The sequence below is a fragment of the Mesocricetus auratus genome, unplaced genomic scaffold (assembly GCF_017639785.1).
Source record: "Mesocricetus auratus isolate SY011 unplaced genomic scaffold, BCM_Maur_2.0 Super-Scaffold_100691, whole genome shotgun sequence".
Lineage (NCBI taxonomy): Eukaryota > Metazoa > Chordata > Mammalia > Rodentia > Cricetidae > Mesocricetus > Mesocricetus auratus.
In genome coordinates this window covers 9,934,028-9,954,421 of record NW_024429267.1, presented here as the reverse complement: position 1 = coordinate 9,954,421, position 20,394 = coordinate 9,934,028, and the positions used below count along the sequence as shown (strand labels likewise).

The 20,394-nt window shown below is 42.1% G+C and overlaps 1 long non-coding RNA gene across 1 annotated transcript; it reads left to right on the top strand.

The window, feature by feature from the left end:
* The first annotated feature begins 17 nt into the window (after positions 1 to 17).
* LOC121137651 lies at positions 18 to 18,629 on the top strand. The gene is made up of 3 exons (XR_005874943.1): positions 18 to 1,078; positions 9,629 to 9,707; positions 18,580 to 18,629. It is a non-coding gene; the product is annotated as an uncharacterized LOC121137651 (long non-coding RNA).
* Positions 18,630 to 20,394: the final 1,765 nt, after the last annotated feature.

Genomic DNA, 20,394 nt, shown 5'->3' with positions numbered 1-20,394 from the left:
GTTTCCACATGGTCTTCTCTTACAGGAGAAAGGGTTTGGGCCAGTTATTCCTCTCACATCCTACATGGTGACTGACAGTGCCTACGTTTCCCAGAATCCTCCACCTCTCCTAGTCCCACCTATCTTGCTTTCCTATTGGCCAACAGTGCTTTATTCATCAATCAATAAGACAAACATATACACAGAAGAACATTCCCCATCAGAAGACCCTCTTGATGATGTCATTATCAGTGGTGCCGAGCCTCTCTGGCTGTTTTAATTTGTTTTCTTATTGCTGTGATGTACTCCATGACCAAAAGCAACTTGGGAAAGAAATGACTTATTTGATTCATGTGTTCCAATTATAGTCAGTCATTGAGTGAAGTACCAGGGGCAGGAACTCAAACAGGAACTGAAACAGATGCTACAGAGAAATGCTGCTTACCGGCTTGCTGCCCATGGCCAGTTTTCTTATACAGTCCAGGACCACCTGCCTAGGGATGGCACGACACACAGTGGGCTGGACCCTCCTACATCAAGTATTAATGAAGAAAATGCCCCCGCAAACTTGCCTACAAGCCGACCTGATAGGGGGATTTACTCAATCGAGGCAATTTCTTCTCAAGTGACTTCAGTTTGTTTCAAACTGATTAACTACACAGAGGCTCAAGTGTGGCAAGGGTGCCCTGACCTCCCCATGCAATCCCCCGTTCTCTGAAGTCCTAAGTCTATGCAGCTGAAGTGCAGGGTGTTAGGGTTCCCTGGATCTGTGGCGTATTGTCACTTTTCTCGTGGCAGGGACAAAATACCTGAAAAGGAGAGTTTGAGGGAGGGCGTGTTCATTTGAGTAGCAGGAACATGAGGGAGCTGGCCGTATCACACACCCAGTCAGAAATCATGGAGAGTTGGTGCTCACTTCCCCCTCATTGCCCAGGCTTAGGTGCTAGCCTGGGGAGTGGCGATGCCTACCTACTGTCCCTAATCCAATCTAGAAACTGCCTCACAGACTTGCCTGGAGAGAGGTTTCCCTGTGGATTCCAAATGCCATCAAGTTGTGGAAGATGAACCACCATGGGGTCAGTGCCCCAGAGGAGCTGAGGTGAGTTGTATCTGAACTAATATCTGGAACCAGGAAAAGGACCAACACTGATGGAAATCAACTTTAGTAATGAGATGCTTGTTCATGATGGAGAGCCAAGTACCTCACACAAGCGTGTGTGTGAGAGGCGACTCCAGACAGCTCCCAATTTAGCCAAGGTGACCCTGGGGGCCCCTTACCTACCCTGTTGTTGCCTGATATCTGAGATAAGAGTCTGTGAGCTGACCTTGGGGCTGTTGTGGCAGAGAGGAGTCAGGAGGCTTTGGTCCTTGCCTTGGTTAGTCTCTATCAGACAGAGGAACTGACACAGACTGGGGGACCCTAACTGGGGTTCCTACCTTTATAATCTCATAGACTCCTTATAAGACCCCACACTACAGGTGAGCACAGTTCATAGAAGCAGAATTGACTTCCCTGTTTGCCCATCTAGGGAGTAGCAGGGAGTGGGGACTCTTTCCTCATCAGAACTTTTTCAGAGTCTTGGGCCACATGTAGTGAGCATTTTCTAACTACACATAGACCAAAAAGGAGAGCATTGTTCCCCAAGCCCTTATGATGTTCAAGGCTCCTTGGCACCGAGTGCATTTTTCTCATAGCTGATTATTGTAATCCCAGGAAGCTGGTTACTGATTTTAATTACTCCCAGTTGGTTTGCTGATAGTTTGTCTTGGAGGACTCATGAGGAAGTAACCGCTCAGACCTGTGTTCCGCAGGCAGCTGAGATAAAGCATTGTTCCTCTGGCTCCTTGGGTGCCTGCCTTCCGGCCACAGGTGCTTGCAGCCAGTAGAGAGAATGTTCTCCACCCTCTGCTGCACAGACCCGTGCCTCTGCACATTTGGTAGAGTGGGCTGAGACAGACAGGGGACCTGGTGTCTTCTTGGCTACTTCCTCAGTTTCAGCTCTTGATTGGCTTATACAGCTCAGGCTCTTGGGGTCTCAGATCTACCAGTTAAATCCCATGGCTTTCCTGGAAATGGTGCTGTTCCTGGTGTTTGCCTGGGGTTACTGCTATAGAGTCTGCAGGAAGCCACCATCGTGGGAAAACTCCTGAAGTTCTTTTCTCTAAATAAGAGATTGGTAGTCATATTCTCTCTGTGCGTCTCTCCCTCCATCTCTCCCTCTCTTTTCTTCTCCTCTCCCCGTAGTGGGCCTCTCCCATTACATACACCCACTCCCCAAATATCTGTTGAATGACTAGATGGATGGAGGGTCTTCAATGGTGGCACATCTTCATGGGCTAGTCATGTAGTATAACATATGAAGTGTGTGGGCTGAGAATAGCAGAGGGCGAAGAGTTGAGACACCTGCCAAGGGCATTCATTTACTCTGAACCAATAGCCATAAAAATCAGACAGTCCTAGCTAAACAAAGGTCCTCTGTGGCTGCAAGCTTGAGTGTGTACTGTCAGTAACTGGCCCAGTGGTGAGATTTTGTGGTTTCCTTAGAGGGCACCGAGGCATAGGTCTGTGAAACCTATGGCTTTCTCAAAGTGTCCATTCCCTCTCCCTGAAAAACACTTTTCAGGGTGGCACCAGGAAGGAATGTGTTTCTCAGACAGATTTACGCATTCACTTTTAAATTTATTTTTATATTTTTAAATTGTGTGCATCAGTGTCTGTGTGTGCATACAGGAGTGCAGGTCCCCTCCAGAACTAGAGTGGAGGCATTGGATTCTCCTGGAGTTGGAGTTAGGGGTGATTGCGAGCCGCTGGGAACAGAACTCAGGTTAATTCCCGAAGAACAGCAAGTGCTCTTAACTACTGAGGCACTGCTCCAGCCCCCATACTCATTTACTCATTTTGAATCAGACAAAGCCCAGGATTCATGAGTCTCATAGTTTTTTTTTTTTAGCTAGAAGATTTAGAGCTGGATTTGTGGCTTTGGTTCTTGAAGGAATTTGTGTGTGTGTGTATGTATGTGTATAGGTAAGAGGGTGATATCGTGTGTTTCCCTCTATCACTCTGGACTACGTTTATGTTATATTATGAATGTATGTATTTAAAGACAGAGTCTCACTATGTAGACCAGGCTGGCCATGAATTTACAGAGATCACATGCTTCTGCCTCCTGAGTACTGGGATTAAAGGCATGTGACACCACACCAGAGTTCTACTTTTTTTTTTGAGTGAACATGGAGCCCACTGATTGGCCAGACTGCTAGTCAGTGAGCTCAGTCTTCCACCTGTCTCTGTCTCCCATCTATGGACTACGGATGCAGGTGGCTATGCCTGACTTTTACATGGTTCCTGGGGATCTGAACTCAGGTCCTTATGCTTATAGAGCAGGCACTTTATCCTCTGAGCCATCTCTCCAGCCCCATCATCCTATTATTAATTCTTGTTACTATGGTGCACTTGATGGATATTTTAATGAAATCCCCATTTGATGGTAGGCTTGGTTATAAGGGTAAACAATGAACTGAATGAACACTGAAGAAATAAAATCCTTTTTCTTTTCAAATGAACACCCTTCAACTCAAAGGTGTTCCATGTGATGGTCCTTGGAAACAAACAGAGAGAAATAGAAGTGAGTTAAGACACTGTTTGAGGTCTAAGAGGAGACGTGTGGGAGATGCCAGGGAGGAGGCAGGGAGGAGGCAGGGCTGTGACGAGAAAGCAGGACACAACTCCTCACAGCGAAATGAGACATTCATTGTCTGAGAGCTAGACTCTACTTCTCCCTGTAGAGGGGCCCATGTACCAAGCCACGAAAAGCCTTTTCTGCAGTGACCCAGTAGACCACAGGTGTGTACACAGCTGGCTGGAGACAGCATACCTTTCTCTTATTTGATCGATGGAGAGTGTGTAATGGTCCTTTTTCCCATAGTCCCTCCCTACCCAGCAGTGATCCCTGGACTTTGTCACTTCAGTATGAAAATGACCTGTCCTTGACATCCATAGGCCCTGATAGTACATTTCTAGAAAATCCATATCTAGTCAGAACATTTACAGTAAGACATTCAGCCATGAGCCGACATAGCTGTAAACCTGGCAGTTACTGTCATGCCAAAGAGGAGGGGCCAGTGACTTTACCAGAAGAGATGCAGTCATTGCTTCCCGTATGGCCCCAGTGACACAGCAAATTCCCTGATGTCTTCCCAGCCACTGCGTTCTGCCAACACACTTATCTGAAGCACGGGGTAAATGCTTAATCTCACCTCTCTTTCGGTCTGCATATCTGTAATTATTTTAATGCCTCTATTGATTCTGTGCATGCTAATTACCTGAGTCTTTCTTCATCTTCCTCCTGGATGCTGACTTTGGGGTTGAGCCCTAACAGCTGAGGCCTGCCCTTAAACTCTTGTCTGCTTTAGTGAATTATTCTATTGCTTTTTCTTGCTGATTCTCTTCCTTAAATAAATAAAAAAACGTTTATTTCCTTAAATAAACTTTTGTGCACTTGCTCCCTCCTAGACTCCTTCAATTTTGAAAACATCCCTCTGAAATGAGATTGCCCACCTACATCTTGTCTTTTCTTTGGACAGATAACTAGGTAAATTACTTCAACAAATTCCATCCCTTACTATCCATGAGGTCCCATGGCCGTAATTCAGTCAAGAAATGCTAATAAGGCACAAACTGTGTGCTACATTCTGTTCTGGGCACTGCATATGCATCAGTGAAAGAAAAATAAACCAACCTATTCATAGTGGGAGGAGGCAGGCAATAAGCACAGTATTTGGAAAATTAATTGAAAAAGAGGGCTGATTATAGAGTGGTGATCAGCCAGTGGAGAGTCTGTGAAGGTGATGACTAAGGAGTGAGCCATTTCCTTCACTGGAGAAGAACATGATGTCTCAGTGGGTTGTCCCTGCAGAGTTTGATAACCTGAACTCAATCCCTGGGTCCCACATAGAAGAAGTGAACTGACTCCCACGTAAACACACACACACACACACACACACACACACACACACAGAGAGAGAGAGAGAGAGAGAGAGAGAGAGAGAGACAAAGACAGAGACAGCAAGATAGACAGAGACACAGAGAGAGCATGCAGACATGCAGATACTGGGAATAGGACACAGGGGTGTACAAAGGCTTTGAGGAAGGAGATGCTATGGTGGGGGAAATCACAGGGATCCATAACAAGAGAAGTGGGAAAAGAAGAAATGACCATAGATGTGGCAGAGGGCCAACTATGTAAGCAATGCCTTACAAGACACCAGGCTTTGTTTGCCTGGGGCAGATGTTTTAGCTTGGTGTCTCCAGATGCTTTGTAGAGGATGACCAGGCTGAGGGCAGAAAATCAAGTAAATTGGCAGCATGTCCTCAGAGTGTTGACAGTGACTGGTGACTACAGAATCTTGAGTATCAAGAAAAAGAATTTGGACTGGACTGAAAGCCATTGGGAAACTATGGGAGATAAGAATGGGATTGGGGGTTTATGTAATCTGTCTGTTCTATGGCCTTCAGTAATACGTCTGTGTGTACTTGATAATCTGCCTTCAGACAGTATCGTACGGATTGGAGAGATGACTCTGCAGGTAAAGGTACTTGTCTGGCAAGCCTGGCTACCTGAGTTCAATTCCTGGACCTGTGTGGAAGATAGTAAAAAACAGACTCCACAGAGTTACCTTTTGACTACCACATGTATGAGTTGGCATGTGCTCCCTACATACACACTTAAACAGATAACATCTTAGAGCATAATTGTCTTCAGGGCTGTGTGGACTTCCTCTACAATGGCCCTTTCAAGTTCATTAGGGAAGCATAGATGGTGCCCATTGGGATCAATGTTGGATTAATAAGGAAATCAGGACAGACCACCAGTGGCTGTGAACAACATCTATGACCTGGCCCCTGCCACATGGCGACTGCTTGAAAAACTGTTCCGGTTTAACTTCCTACTCACTCATGGCCGGTGCCATGGCAGCTTGGTTAAATCCCTGAGCTTGGCACTGAGAAGTCAGGGTTCTAATCTAACTCCACCTGACTAAAACCCCAGACCCTTTCAGCCTGGAACTTTCTGTCTACTAAGATGCTGGACTAGGGCCATGAGATTTTTTTCCCTACCCTGACTGAGCAATTTTAAAATGTTGTGCTTTGCAACTCATTCAACCCTTAACTTGTGACTATAGGAGAAAGGTTATTTTCTATTATAGGTGAGGCAAACAGGGCCCAGCCTTTGACATAGTGATATTGTCACCAGCAAAGTTTATACCCAAAACTGTGAAACAGAGTAAGAAGACGAAGAAAAGGAAGAGGAGGAGGAGGAGGAAGCAGAAAAGGAAGAAGCCATGAGATGGCACAGCTGATAAAGTCTGATGACATGATTTGATACCTAGGACCCACATGATGGAAGAGAATCTGCTCCCACATGTTGTCCTTTGAACTTTACACATGTGTCATTACATGCATGCTTCCATAAATAAATACTAAATAAAATATTATAAAAATCAAAAGAAATGCCCCCCAAACAAAACCTCATAATGTTTAAGTAAGTTTACAATTTTGTGTTGGATATCCTCGACCTTACGTGGCCCACAGACAGAAGATAGGATGTGCCTGGATGTGATTTGGTTTATTCAATGAGTAAGAAGAACTCAGAGGGCTTAGAGAAATGGCTTGGCAGCTAAGAGCACTTGTTTTTGCAGGGGACTCAAGTTCATTACCCAAGACCTATATGGTAACTCACAAAGGTCAGTAACTCCAGTTTCAGGGGATCTGATGCCCATTTCTGAACTCTATGGGCACCAGGAGTACATGTGGTATATATACATACATTCAGATAAAACACCCATACACATAAAATAAAATAAATCCCAAAAATTTTTAAGTAAAACTCAAAATTTTCAAAATTCTCTTTCCACTAACCATAGCACTGGGAGAAAGTTCTGTTCAAATATCGGTTTATTAACTCAGTTTCCTCCAAACAAGATACACCCATTTGACAGAATGTAACAATGTGCAATGTGGGTTAGGTGTGTGTGTGTGTGTGTGTGTGTGTGTGAGGGGGAGAGACTTTAAAAACAACAGACTGACTAGCTTCATGGACCATGCTTTATAGTCTCTATGTTCAACATGGCTTAAATAGCTTTGTTTGTTACTCTGGTTACACGCATTAACTCAATGACAAAATATATTCATAATGTAATCACAATCTTGCTTAAGCATATGGGCTTACAGCTGTAATATTTTGTCATTGTATTTTATAGAAAAAGTAATTAGTGTTAAAAGTAATACTCTTGTAATGTAAGAATAAGTTTGGGCAGTCAGAGGTATTGCTTTCCTGTCCTTAAACTATGCTACAGAGTCATAGCAGCAAAGACAGAAAAGCATCACAAGAGATGGTACCAGATCAAAAGTAGGCATGTTAGTCAACAGAACGTGATCGAAGACCCCAAAATAAACCCGTTTAGCTAATTAAGCACATCTAACTTTTGACAAAGATACATAAAAACATACTCTAGGGGGAAAAGATAGCCTATTCAATGGATAACATGACAAAACTAACATCCAACTGCATAAAAATCAACTCAAATTGGCTCAAAGACCTTAATAAAAAAAAACCGAAAATTTGAAGATATTAGAGGAAATCACAGGGACAATATTTCTGACTTGAACCCCAGTTATACATGGGAGAGTCCCAAGAACTGACAAATGGAATTGCATGACATTAAAAGCTTCCACCTGGCTTTAGTAATGATTGGCAGAATGAACCAATGGCCTGCAGGGTAGCAGCAACAAAAAATCTCTGCCAGTAATTCTTGGAAGATTGGTTTAATATAACGGATACATAAAGAACCATACAGATTAAACACCCTCAACTTTGACTGTCAATTCATAAATAGGCTAATGAACTGAACAGTTTTAGAGACACAAATGCGCCGTCAATAGTTTTTAAAGTGTTTAGCATCCTTAGCCATCACAGAAATACAAATTAAAACCGCTTTGAGATTTCGTCTCTCCCCAGTCAGAAGAGCTGCCATCAACAAAACAAATAAAATAAATCCTGGTGAGGAATTTGGAGAAAGCTGGTTCATCACTCACTGTTGATGGGAATGTGGATGGATATAGCCACCATGAAAACCATTGAAGAGGTTTCTACTTTTTTTCCTTAAAAATAGAACTACTATATGTATGGTGCCTTTATGTCACCCCTGGGCATAAGTCCAAAGTATTGTATGTTTTACCACAGCTATATTTGCACATCCACATTCATTACTGCTCTATCTATAGTGACAAGGAAATGGAATCACCCCAGTTGTGTGTCAGACAGGTGGGTCATGAGAATGTGGCACCAAATAGATTGTGAGAACGTGATACATAAACACAATGGGATTGCCTTCTACCACAAAGAAAGATGAAATTTGGAGAAATAGATGGAGCTGGAGAACATTACATTAAGCTAGGCAACTCAGGCCTAGAAAAACAAATGCTGCATTATCACCCTCATATGTGGGTCCTAGCTTCTGGTTTTTATATAGGTGTCTGTGTGAGTGAGCATGGGCAGAGGGCAGGAAACAAGAAAGGGCACCCTGAAAGGGGAAGAGGCTGTAAGAGGAGGGTGTGGGCATATGAAAGAGGAAGGGAATTCTGGGATGGAGGAGTCTAAAGGGGGATATGTAAGGAGGTATGATGATGACAGGGAGACCAGGGAGAGGATGAAGTGTGTGTGTGTATAGAACCAGTCACAACTGGAATATATGGAAACATTATAAGGAAACCTAATACCTTTTATGCTGCCTTTCAACTTTTGCTTTTCAAATTTGTTTTGTCGTGTGGACTGCGTGGCAACTATTGCTTCTTGACTCTTAGACTGTGTTCATCTCCTCTTTCTTCCCCATGCCCACACAACCTTTTTTGGACCTGAGAATGTTTTGAGGTGTGTAGATATAATTTGTGAACGTATAAAAAGGTGGCTTAAGGTATATGAAAAAAATGGTTCAGATTTTTCCCTTGTTATACTATTTCTATTGAGCCCTCAAAAGTTCAGAATTTAACATTATCTCTAGAGTTCTGATAAGCTATTAATCTATCTCTGATAAGCACTAGCTACTATTATAGTCTATGAGCTAAAGATTTTAAGTTCCCTTTGGTTATCCTCTAAGGAAGGCTTAGAGGAACTTCTCATCAGACTAAAACATCTCTGTCCAATCTATGTCTAGCTCTCTGGACAGAGGAAAAAAAATTCTTTCTAACCCAAAGCTATAGCTTTTGCTAGGATTCAAAGGCATGAGTCTACTCCAGCTGTTTTACAGGCACCAGTTAACTGACTTTTCTATGATGTGAATGTCAATACAGATTACAAACAATGATTAATGCTAACATATCTGGAACTTTTTGTGAACTTAAAAAAGGTTCTTGTAAGTTTTGGAGAATTGACTTGGATTCCCGTCTCAAATGGATTTCAGATAAGTACTGTCAATCAATTGCCTGTTTCCCCACCTGCCTGTACCTGATGCAGTGGGAACTCTTCCTTTTCATGGTCTTGGGACTCCCCTAACCCAGGTACCAGCACACTGGACCTGGAAGTTTCAAATGTACACCTCAAAGAAAACAATTTTAACTTTATGTTCTGACCCTAGTGTGTATCTGTTCCAGCAGACTTCCAGTCAATTAGACTGCATACTGCTCCAGCCGATGACCACACTCTCCCAGCTCCATAAGTTCCTGAAGAGCCTGGGTAAGTGAAACAGCTGCTCTTCCTGGACTTGGTCAACATTCCAGCTTTTTGGGTTCCCAACTAAGATGCCCCAATGTCAACAGGGCATCAACAGTAGTCATAGACTTGTCATCCCTGATCATTTATTATCAGCAAAAAAAGGCTGAGATGTTAAGTTTCAAAACCAGCACAAAAGACTAAGGTGTCTATTTAACACATCAAAGCTGGACTTGGCTACCAGGTTCTCCCATCATCCCTCAGTATCTATCTGTTACAGGGTATGGCTTATTAACCCTGAACTCTCCAGCCCAAGGCTAGACTGTCATTTCCTCAGAGGCTCTTCCCTATATAATCCAGACATTTTGGTTATATAAGCACCTGCATGTACTGTCCACATGTACCTCTCTCTAAACAGTGTACCTACAACCTCAGAACCTCTTTGATGCCCATATGCATCAGGATACATGAACTCTCATTTATAAATGATAGAATAAATAGCATTAAGTCATAGTTAGATCTCCTCAGGTTCCTTTCTTCCTTTCTTTTTAGTAAGTTAGAGGATTTATTGAGACATGATAGTTTTTCTTTTTTTTACACTTTTTAATTATATATTTAAATTAGAAACAAGCTTGCTTCCCATGTCAGTCATAGCTCCCTCTCCCTCCCCTTCACACCCACTCCCTCCCCCTGCACCCCCCAGCTCCCCACCCAATCCCCACTCCATTCCCCAGTGAGGGTAAGGCCCTCCATGGGATATATCTAGAGTCTGTCATTTCATTACGGGGAGGGCCCAGCCCCTCCCCAAAGTGTCCAAATTGAGAAAGCATCCCTCATTGTGGGATGGGTCCCCAAAGTCCATTTGTGAGCCAGGGATAAATACTGATCTATTACCCAAAAACCCCATAGATTGCCTGAGTCTCCTCACTGACACCCACATTCAGGGTGTCTGGATCAGTCCCATGCTGACCTCTCAGCCATCAGTCTGGGGTCCAAGATCTCCCCCTTGTTCAGGTCAGCTGTTTCTCTGGGATTCTCCAGCCCAGTCTTGACCCCTTTGCTCATCACTCTCCCTCTCTGTCATTGGGTTACAGGAGTTCAGTTCAGTGTTTAGCTGTGTGTGTCTGTCTCTGCTTCCGTCTTTCACTGGATGGAGGTTCTAGGATGGTATGTAAGATAGTCGTCAAAATCATTATTCGGGAGGGGCATTTAAAGTATTCTCTTCAATATTGCTTAGTTTGCCAGTTGGTGTCATCATTGTACATCTCTGGAGTTCTCATTAGTGCCAGATCTCCCCTCAAACCTAGAATGGCTCCCTCTATTATGGTATCTCTCATCCTGCTCTCCTCTATTCTTCCCCCATGTCCTCCTCTCTCTTCCTCTTGTCTCCCTCTCTTTTTCCTGGCTCCCTTTGCCCTCCCCAACCCTGTGCTTCCAATCCGCTCAGGAGATCTTGCCTCATTCCACCTTCTCTGGGGTACCATGTATATCTCTCTTAGGGTCCTTCCTGTTTCCCGGCCTCTCCAGCAGTGGAAATGTAGACTAGCACTCCCCTGATTCATGTCTAAAATACATATATGAGTGAGTACATTCCATGTTTGTCTTTTTGTGACTGGGTTACCTCACTCAGGATGGTTTCTTCTAGTGCCATCCATTTGCCTGCAAATTTCAGGATTCCATTGTTTTTTTTCTGCTGAATAGTATTCCATTGTGTAAATGTACCACATTTTCTCTATCCACTCTTCCATTGAGGGGCATCTAGGTTGCTTCCAGGTTCTGGCTATTACAAATAGTGCTGCTATAAACATAGAGGAACAGACATCCTTGTCGTATGAATGTGCATCTTTTGGGTATATGCCTAACAGTGGAATTGCTGGGTCTTGTGGTAGACTGATTCTGATTTTCTGGAGGAATCTCCGTACTGATTTCCATAGTGGCTGTAACGAGTTGGCACTTCCACCAGCAATGGAGGTGTGTTCCCCTTTCTCCACCTCTCCAGCATAAACTGTCATTGGTGTTTTTATTTTAGTCATTCTGACAGGAGTAAGATGGTATCTTAGAGTTGTTTTGATTTGCATTTCCCTGATTGCTAGGGATGTTGAGCACTTTTTGTGTCTCTCAGCCATTTTAGTCTCCTCTATTGAAAATTCTCTATTTAGTTCTGTAGCCTACTTTTTAATTTGATCATTTGGTGGTTTGGAGACTTGCTTCTTGAGCTCTTTGTAGATTTTGGATATCAGCCCTCTGTCAGATGTGGGATTAGTGGATATCTTTTCCCACTCTGTGGGCTGCTTTTTTGTCTTATTGACCATATCCTTTGCCTTGCAGAAGCTTCTCAGCTTCAGCAGGTCCCATTTATTAATTGTCGATCTCAGTGTTTGTGCTACTGGCGTTATGCTCAGGAAGCGGTCTCCTGTACCAATTCGTTCAAGGGTACATCCTACTTTGTCTTCTAACAGGTTCAGTGTGACTGGATTTACGTTGAGGTCTTTAATCCATTTGGATTTAAGTTTTGTGCATGGCGATAGACATGGATCTATTTGCTGTCTTCTACATGCAAGCATCCAGTTATGCCAGCACCATTTGTTGAAGATGCCTTCTTTTTTTCCATTGTATAATTTTTGTTTCTTTGTCAAAAACCAAGTGTTCTCCGGGCGTTGGTGGCGCATGCCTTTAATCCCAGCACTCCGGAGGCAGAGGCAGGCGGATTTCTGTGAGTTCGAGGCCAGGCTGGACCGACAGCCTCCAAAACAATACAGAGAAACCCTGTCTCGTAAAAACCAAAACCAACCAACCAACCAACCAAACAAACAAACAAAAACCAAAAAACCAAGTGTTCATATGTGTGTGGGTTAATATCAGGGTCTTCAATTCAATTCCATTGGTCTACCTGTCTATTTTTGTGCCAATACCAAGCTGTTTTCAGGACTATAGCTCTATAATAGAGCTTGAAGTCAGGGATGGTGATGCCTCTGGATGTTGCCTTGTTGAACAGGGTGGTTTTGGCTATTCTGGGTCTTTTATTTTTCCATATAAAGTTGAGAATTGTTCTTTCAAGGTTTGTGAAGAATTATGCTGGAATTTCAATGGTGATATCATTGAATCTGTAGATTGCTTTTGGTAAGATTGCCATTTTTATTATGTTGATCCTACCTATCCAAGAGCATGGGAGATCTCTCATTTTCTGGTGTCTTCTTTAATTTCTTTCTTTAATGACTCAAAGTTCTTGTCATATAGGTCTTTCATTTGTTTGGTTAGGGTTACCCCAAGGTATTTTATGTTGTTTGTGGCAATTGTAAAGGGTGATGTTTTTCTGATTTCTTGCTCAGCCCTTTTATCGTCTGTATATAGTAGGGCTACTGATTTTCTTGAGTTGATATTGTATCATGACACTTTGCTGAAGGTATTTATCAGCTGTAGGAGTTCCCTGGTAGAATTTTTCTGGTCACTTATGCAAACTATGATATCATCTGCAAATAGTGAAAGTTTGACCTCTTCCTTTCCAATTTGTATTCCCTTGATCTCCTTTTGTTGTCTTATTGCTCTGGCTAGAACTTCCAGTACAATATTGAAGAGGTATGGAGAGAGTGGGCATCCTTGTCTTATTCTTGATTTTAGAGGAATTGCTTTGAGTTTCTCTCCATTTACTTTGATGTTGGCTGTTGGTTTGCTGTATATAGCTTTTATTATGTTTAGGTATGTTCCTGTTATCCCTGATCTCTCCATTACCTTTATCATGAAGGGGTGTTGGATTTTGTCAAAGGCTTTTTCAGCATCTAGTGAGATGATCATATTATTTTTATTTCTCAACTTGTTTATATGGTGGATTATATTGATGGATTTTTGTATGTTGAACCATCCCTGCATCCCTGGGATGAGACCTACTTGATTATGGTGGATGAGTTTTCTGATGTGTTCTTGGATCTGATTTGCCAGTATTTTATTGAGTATTTTTGCATCAATGTTCATGAGGGATATTGGTCTGAAGTTCTCTTTCTTAGTTGTCTCTTTGTGTGGCTTGGGTATCAAGGTTATTGGAGCCTCGAAAAAAAGAGTTTGGCAAAGACCCTTCTGCTTCTATTGCATGGAATACTTTGAGGAGAATTGGTATAAGTTGATCTTTGAATTTCTGGTAGAATTCTGCACTGAGGCCATCTGGCCCTGGGCTTTTTTTTTGGTTGGGAGACTTTTGATGCTGTTTCTATTTCCCTAGGGGCTATAGGTCTATTTAAATTGCTTATCTGTTCTTAATTTAATTTTGGCAGGTGATATCTTTCCAGAAAGTTGTCCATTTCCTTTAAATTTTCGAATTTTGTGGAGTACAGGTTTTCAAAGTATGACCTGATGGTTCTCTGAATTTCCTCAGTCCATTGTTATGTCCCCTTTTTCATTTCTGATTTTATTAATTTGCATGTTCACATTCTGCCGTTTTGTGAGTTTGGATAAAGGTTTGTCTATCTTGTTGATTTTCTCAAAGAACCAACTCTTTGTTACATTGATTCTTTGTATCATTTTCCTAGTTTCTACTTTATTGAGTTCAGCCCTCAATTTGATTATTTCCTGGCGTCTACTCCTCCTGGGTGAGTTTACTTCTTTTTGTTCTAGAGCTTTCAGTTGTGCTGTTAATTCTCTAATGTGACTATTCTCCAGTTTCTTCATGTGGGCACTTAGTGCTATGAACTTTCCTCTTAGCACTGCTTTCAAAGTGTCCCATAAATTTGGGTATGTTGTGTCTTCATTCTCATTGAATTCTAGGAAGTCTTTAATTTCTTTTTTTATTTCTTCTGTGACCCAGGAGTGGTGCAATTGCGCATTATTCAATTTCTATGAGTTTGTAGGGTTTCTGCAATTTGTGTTGTTGTTGAATACTAACTTTAAAGCATGGTGGTATGATAAGATACATGGAGTTATTCCATTTTTTTGTACCTGTTGAGGTTTGATATGTTGCCAAGTATGTGGCTGATTTTTGGGAAGGTTCCATGTGGCACTGAGAAGAAAGTATATTGTTTTGTGTTTGGATGGAATGTTCTATAGATGTCAGTTAAACCCAATTGGGTCGTAACTTCTATTAGTTCCTTTGCTTCTTTGTTAAGTTTCTGTCTGGTAGTCCTGTCTAGTGGTGAGAGTGGGGTGTTGACATCTCTCACTATAAGTGTGTGAGGTTTTATGTGGGGTTTGAGTTTTAGTAATGTCTCTTTTAAGAATGTGGATGCCTTTGTATTTGGGGAATATATGTTCAGAATCGAGACTTCATCTATCTTAGTGGACTTCTCTTGTGATGAATATAAAATGACCTTCATCTCTTTTGATTGATTTCAGTTTAAAGTCTAGTTTGTTAGATATTAGGATTGCTATCCTTGCTTGTTTCTTGGGTCCATTTGATTGGAAAATCTTTTCCTAACCCTTAACTCTGAGGTAACATCTGTCTTTGAAGCTGAGGTGTGTTTCTTGTGTGCAGCAGAAGGATGGATTCTGTCTTCAAATCCATTCTGTTAGCCTGTGCCTTTTTATGGGTGAATTAAGACCATTAATATTGAGGGATATTAATGACCTTTGATTGCTCATTCTTGTTTGTTTTGGAATGGTTGATGGTGGTGGAATTGTGTGTGGATTTCCACCCCTTTTCTCTTTTGGCTGTTGGTAAAGTGGGATTATCTATTACCTATGTTTGTCTGGTTGTAGCTAACTTCCTTGGATTGGAGTTTTCCTTCTAGAACTTTCTGTAGGGCTGAGTTAGTGGATTGTTTAAATCTGGTTTTGTCATGGAATATCTTGTTTTCCCCATCTATATTGATTTAAAGCTTTGCTGGGTATAGTAGTTTGGGCTGGCATCCATGGTCTCTTAGTGTTGATAGAATATCTATCCAGGACCTTCTGGATTTCAGAGTTTCCATGGAGAAGTCAGGTGTAATTCTGATAGGTTTGCCTTTATATGTTATTTGACCTTTTTCCTTAGCTGCTCCAAGTATTCTTTCTTTATTCTGTATGCTTGGGGTCTTACTATGTAGCGAGGGGACTTTTTTTGTGGTCCACTCTATTTGGTGTTCTGTACCTTCATTGGCATATCTTTCTTTAGGTTGGGAAAGTTTTCTTCTATGATTTTGTTGAATATGTTTTCTGCCCCTTTGAGTTGGGTTTCTTCACCTTCTTCTATACTTATTATTCTTAGGTTTGGTCTTTTCACAGTGTCCCATATTTCCTGGATGTTTTGTGTTAGGGATTTGTTGGAATTAAGATCTTCTTTGGTCGATGAATCTATTTCTCCTAGTGTGTCTTCAACACCTGAGATTCTCTCTTCCATCTCTTGTATTCTGTTGGTCTTGCTTGCATCTGTAGTACCTGACCATTTCCCAGTTTTTCTATTTCCAACATTCCTTCAGACTGTTTTTTATTGTCTCCAGCTCTCAACCCTTGCACTGTTTGAATTGTTTCTTGTAATTTTTGCTTTGTGTTTTCCTCCTTTCTTGCATTTGTTGGAATTTTTGGTTTGTTTTTTTCTTCCATTTCTTCAAGGGATTTTCTCATATCCTCTTTGAGGGCTTCTATCATTTTCATGAAGGTGTTTTAAGGTCATTCCCTTCTGCTTCATCTGCACTGGGGTGTTCAGGTCTTGTTGGTGTAGAATCTCTAGACTCTGGTGGTGTCATATTAGTTTTTTGGTTGCTGAGTGTGTTCTTATATTGCCTCTTACCCATCACTTCTTCCAGTGGGTGTAGAAAGAGCCTCTTCCTCTCTTGGTGGGTAGGTGACCAGGTTCCATTTTGGTGGGTGCAAGCAAATCCAATGCTCTCTGGCCTCTGCTATCTGCTGTCTGTCCTCTGTCCTCTGTCCTGAGTGTGGGCAGGAGTGGACCTGCTCTCTCTGCAGGCTCCTGATCACTTGGTCATAGTCAGTCTGGAGGCAAGTCAACCTGGCTGCAGTCCCCAGGTCAGGGGATCTGAGAGAGGGTTAGCGGGAGGGATTCACATCTAAGATGGGGAACCAGAGCTCACCTCTGACCTCTGCCCTGAGTGTGGGCAGAAGTGAACCAAGTCTCTCTGCAGGCTCCTGGTCACTTGGTCATCAGTTGACCTGTCTCTGGCCTCTGCCCTGAGTCCTCCTCAGGTTTCTTACCAACATATCCAGGTATGAAAAATAGAAGAACTGAGGTTGTCAACTCTATCCATATCTCTTCAATATTGTGCTTGAAGTTCTTGCTAGAGCAATAAGACAACAAATGGAGATCAAGGGAATACAAATTGGAAAGGAAGAAGTAAAACTGTCACTATTTGCAGATGATATGATAGTTTACATAAGCAACCTAAAGAATTCTAGCAGGGAACCACTATAGCTGATAAACACCTTCAGCAAAGTGGCAAGATACAAAGATTAACTCAAAAGAAATCAGTAGCCATACTATATATAGACAATAAAGGGACTGAGAAATCAGGGAAACATCACCTTTACAATAGCCACAAACAACATAAAATATTTTGGGGTAACTCTAACCAAACAGGTGAAAGACCTATATGAGTCTTAAAGAGTCTTGAGTCATTAAAGAAAGAAATTAAAGATACCAGAAAATGGAAAGATATCCCATGCTCCTGGATAGGTAGGATCAACATAGTAAAAATGGCAATCTTACCAAAAACAATCTACAGATTCAATGCAATCCCTATCAAAATCCCAGCACAATTCTTCACAGACCTTGAAAGAACAATTCTCAACTTTATATGGAAAAATAAAAAACCCAGGATAGCCAAAACAACCCTGTACAATAAAGGAACTTTAGGAGGCATCACCATCCCTGACTTCAAGCTCTACTATAGAGCTATACTATAGTAATGAAAACAACTTAGTATTGGCACAAAAACAGACAGGTAGATCAATGGAATCGAATTGAAGACCCTGATATTAACCCACACACCTATGAACACCTGCTCTTTGACAAAGAAGCTAAAACTATACTATGGAAAAAAGAAAGCATCTTCAACAAATGGTGCTGGCATAACTGGATGCAGACATGCAGAAGACTGCAGATAGATCCATACCTATGGGCATGCACAAAACTTAAGTCCAAATGGATTAAAGACCTCAACATAAATCCAGCCACACTGTACCTCTTAGAAGAAAAAGTGGGCAGTACCCATGAATGAATTGGCACAGGAGATCACTTCCCAAACATAATGCCAGTAGCATAGACACTGAGATCGACAATTAATAAATGGGACCTCCTGAAACCGAAAAGCCTCTGTAAGACAAAGGACACAGTCAAGACTAAATGGCAGCCCACAGAATTGGAAAAGATCTTCATATCAGACAGAGGGCTGATTTCCAAAATGTTCGAAGAACTCAAGAAGCTAGTCACCAAATCACCAAATAATGCAATTAAAAAAGTGGGGTACAGAACTAAATAGAGAATTCTCAATATAGGAATCTAAAATGGCTGAAAGATACTTAAGAAAGTGTTCAACATCCTGAGTCATCAGGGAAATGCAAACCAAAACGACTCTAAGATACCATCTTGCTCCTGTCAGAATGGCTAAAATCAAAAACACCAATGGCAGTCTATGCTGGAGAGGATGTGGAGAAAGAGGGATGCTTCTCCATTGCTGGTGGGAGTGTAAACTTGTACAGCCACTTTGGAAATTAGTATGGTGGTTTCTCCAGAAAATGGGAACCAATCTACCTCAAGATCCAGCAATTTCACTGTTAGGCATATACCCAAAGGATGCATAGTCATACAACAAGGACATCTGTTCTACTATGTTCATAGCACCATTATTTGTAATAGCCAGAACCTGGAAGCAACCTAGATGCCCCTCAACTGAAGAATGAATATAGAAAATGTGGTACATTTACACAATGGAATACTAATCAGTGTTAAAAAATAACAATGGAATCTTGGAATTTTCAGGAAAATGGATGGAACTAGAAGAAACCATCCTGAGTGAAGCAACCCAGTCACAGAAAGATGAACATGGTATGTACTCACTCATATATGGATATTAGACACAGAGAAAAGAATTACCACTCTACAGTCCACACCTCCAGAGAAGCTAGGAAACAAGGAGAACCGTAAGAGAGACATACACAGTCCCCTGTGAAGCAGAAAGGGACAAGAACCCCTGAATAAATGGGGAGCATGAGGGGGGAAGGAGGGAGGAGAAAGAGGAGGGAAGAAGAGGAGAGGGGAGGAGAACATGAGGGATCAGGAAGATTGGGTAGGGAGAGGAATAGAGGAGAGCAAGAAAAGAGACACATCAATAGAGGGAGCCACTATAGGTTTAAAGAGAAATGTGGCACTAGGGAATTTGCACAGAGATCCACGAGGATGACACCAGCTAGGACCCTTAAATGCCTTTCCCCTATAATGAGAATGATGATTACCTTAAATGCCATCCTAGAGCCTTCATCCAGTCGCTGATGGAAGCAGAAGCAGAAATCCACAGCCAAACTCCTGGAATCCAGTTTCAGAGGAGGAGGAGTGATGAACAAAGGGGTCAAGACCATGTCTGGAAAACCCACAGAAACAGCTGACCTGAGCAAGTGGGAACTCGGTAGACCTCAGTCTGACAGCTGGAGAACAAACATAGGACCAAACTAGGCCCCCTGAACGTGAATGTCAGCTAAGAGAACTGAGCAGTCTATGAGGCCTCTGGCAGTGAAACCAGGATGTATCCCTAGTGCATAAATGGACTTTGGGAGCACATTTCCCATGGAGGGATACTTTCTTAGCCTAGATACACAGGGGAGGGTCTAGACCCTCCCCAAATGACTTAACAGATTTTGATGATCCCTCATGGAAGGCCTCACTCTCCCTGGGGAGTGGATGGGGGATGGGATGGGAGAGAATGGGAGGGAGAGGGAACTGGGATTGATAGGTAAAATAAGTTTGTTTCTAATTTAAATAAAATCTATAAAAAACTGAGCTTACTTTGAGTGAAGGTGCAGTGAAGAAATACTGTGTTCTCTAGTCACCTTTTAGGGAGAGCTCCCTATTTATCATTTATGTTCATGTATGACTGGATGTTCTTATGATTTTTTTTAAGATAGGGCTTCTCTGTGTAGCCTTGGTTGTCCTGAAACTCACTCTATAGACCAGGCTGGCCTAGAATTCAGAGATTCACCTGCCTTTGCCTCCAGAGTGCTAGGATTAAAGGCATGTGCCACCACCCAGCATGGGGACATGTATAGAGGGAAAAGTGAATAAATGACCTAATCTGTTGACCAGAACAGCATTATCGAAACCATCCCCTTAGTAACTGACTCCTACATTTCTTGAATCCCATAAAAGGAAGCCCTGAATTGATAATTGGGACTCTTAAGTCTCTCATGTGTGTGGTCATCTGTCAGTCTTGACAATAAACTCCTCTGTAACCTGCATTAACACTTTGATCCAAATAAAGCAATATTGTTTCTTCTCCAGATCTGTGTAGCCCTGATTTTGGATTCCTTGGATAAGAGGCCAAGAAGGAATGTCAATTAAGAAAATGCCTCCATCAGATTCAATTGTAGGGTATTTTCTTAATTAGATTGATGGAGGAGGGTCCAGCCCATTGTGGTGGTACTGTCCCTGGGCTAGTGGTCCTAGGTTCTATAAGACAGACTGAGAAAGCTATAATGAGCAAGCCAGTAAGGAGCACCTCTTCATTGGCCTCCACATCAGCTCCTCCCTCCAGCTTTCTGCCCTGGCCTCCTCCAGTAATGGACTATGATGTGGAAGTGTAAG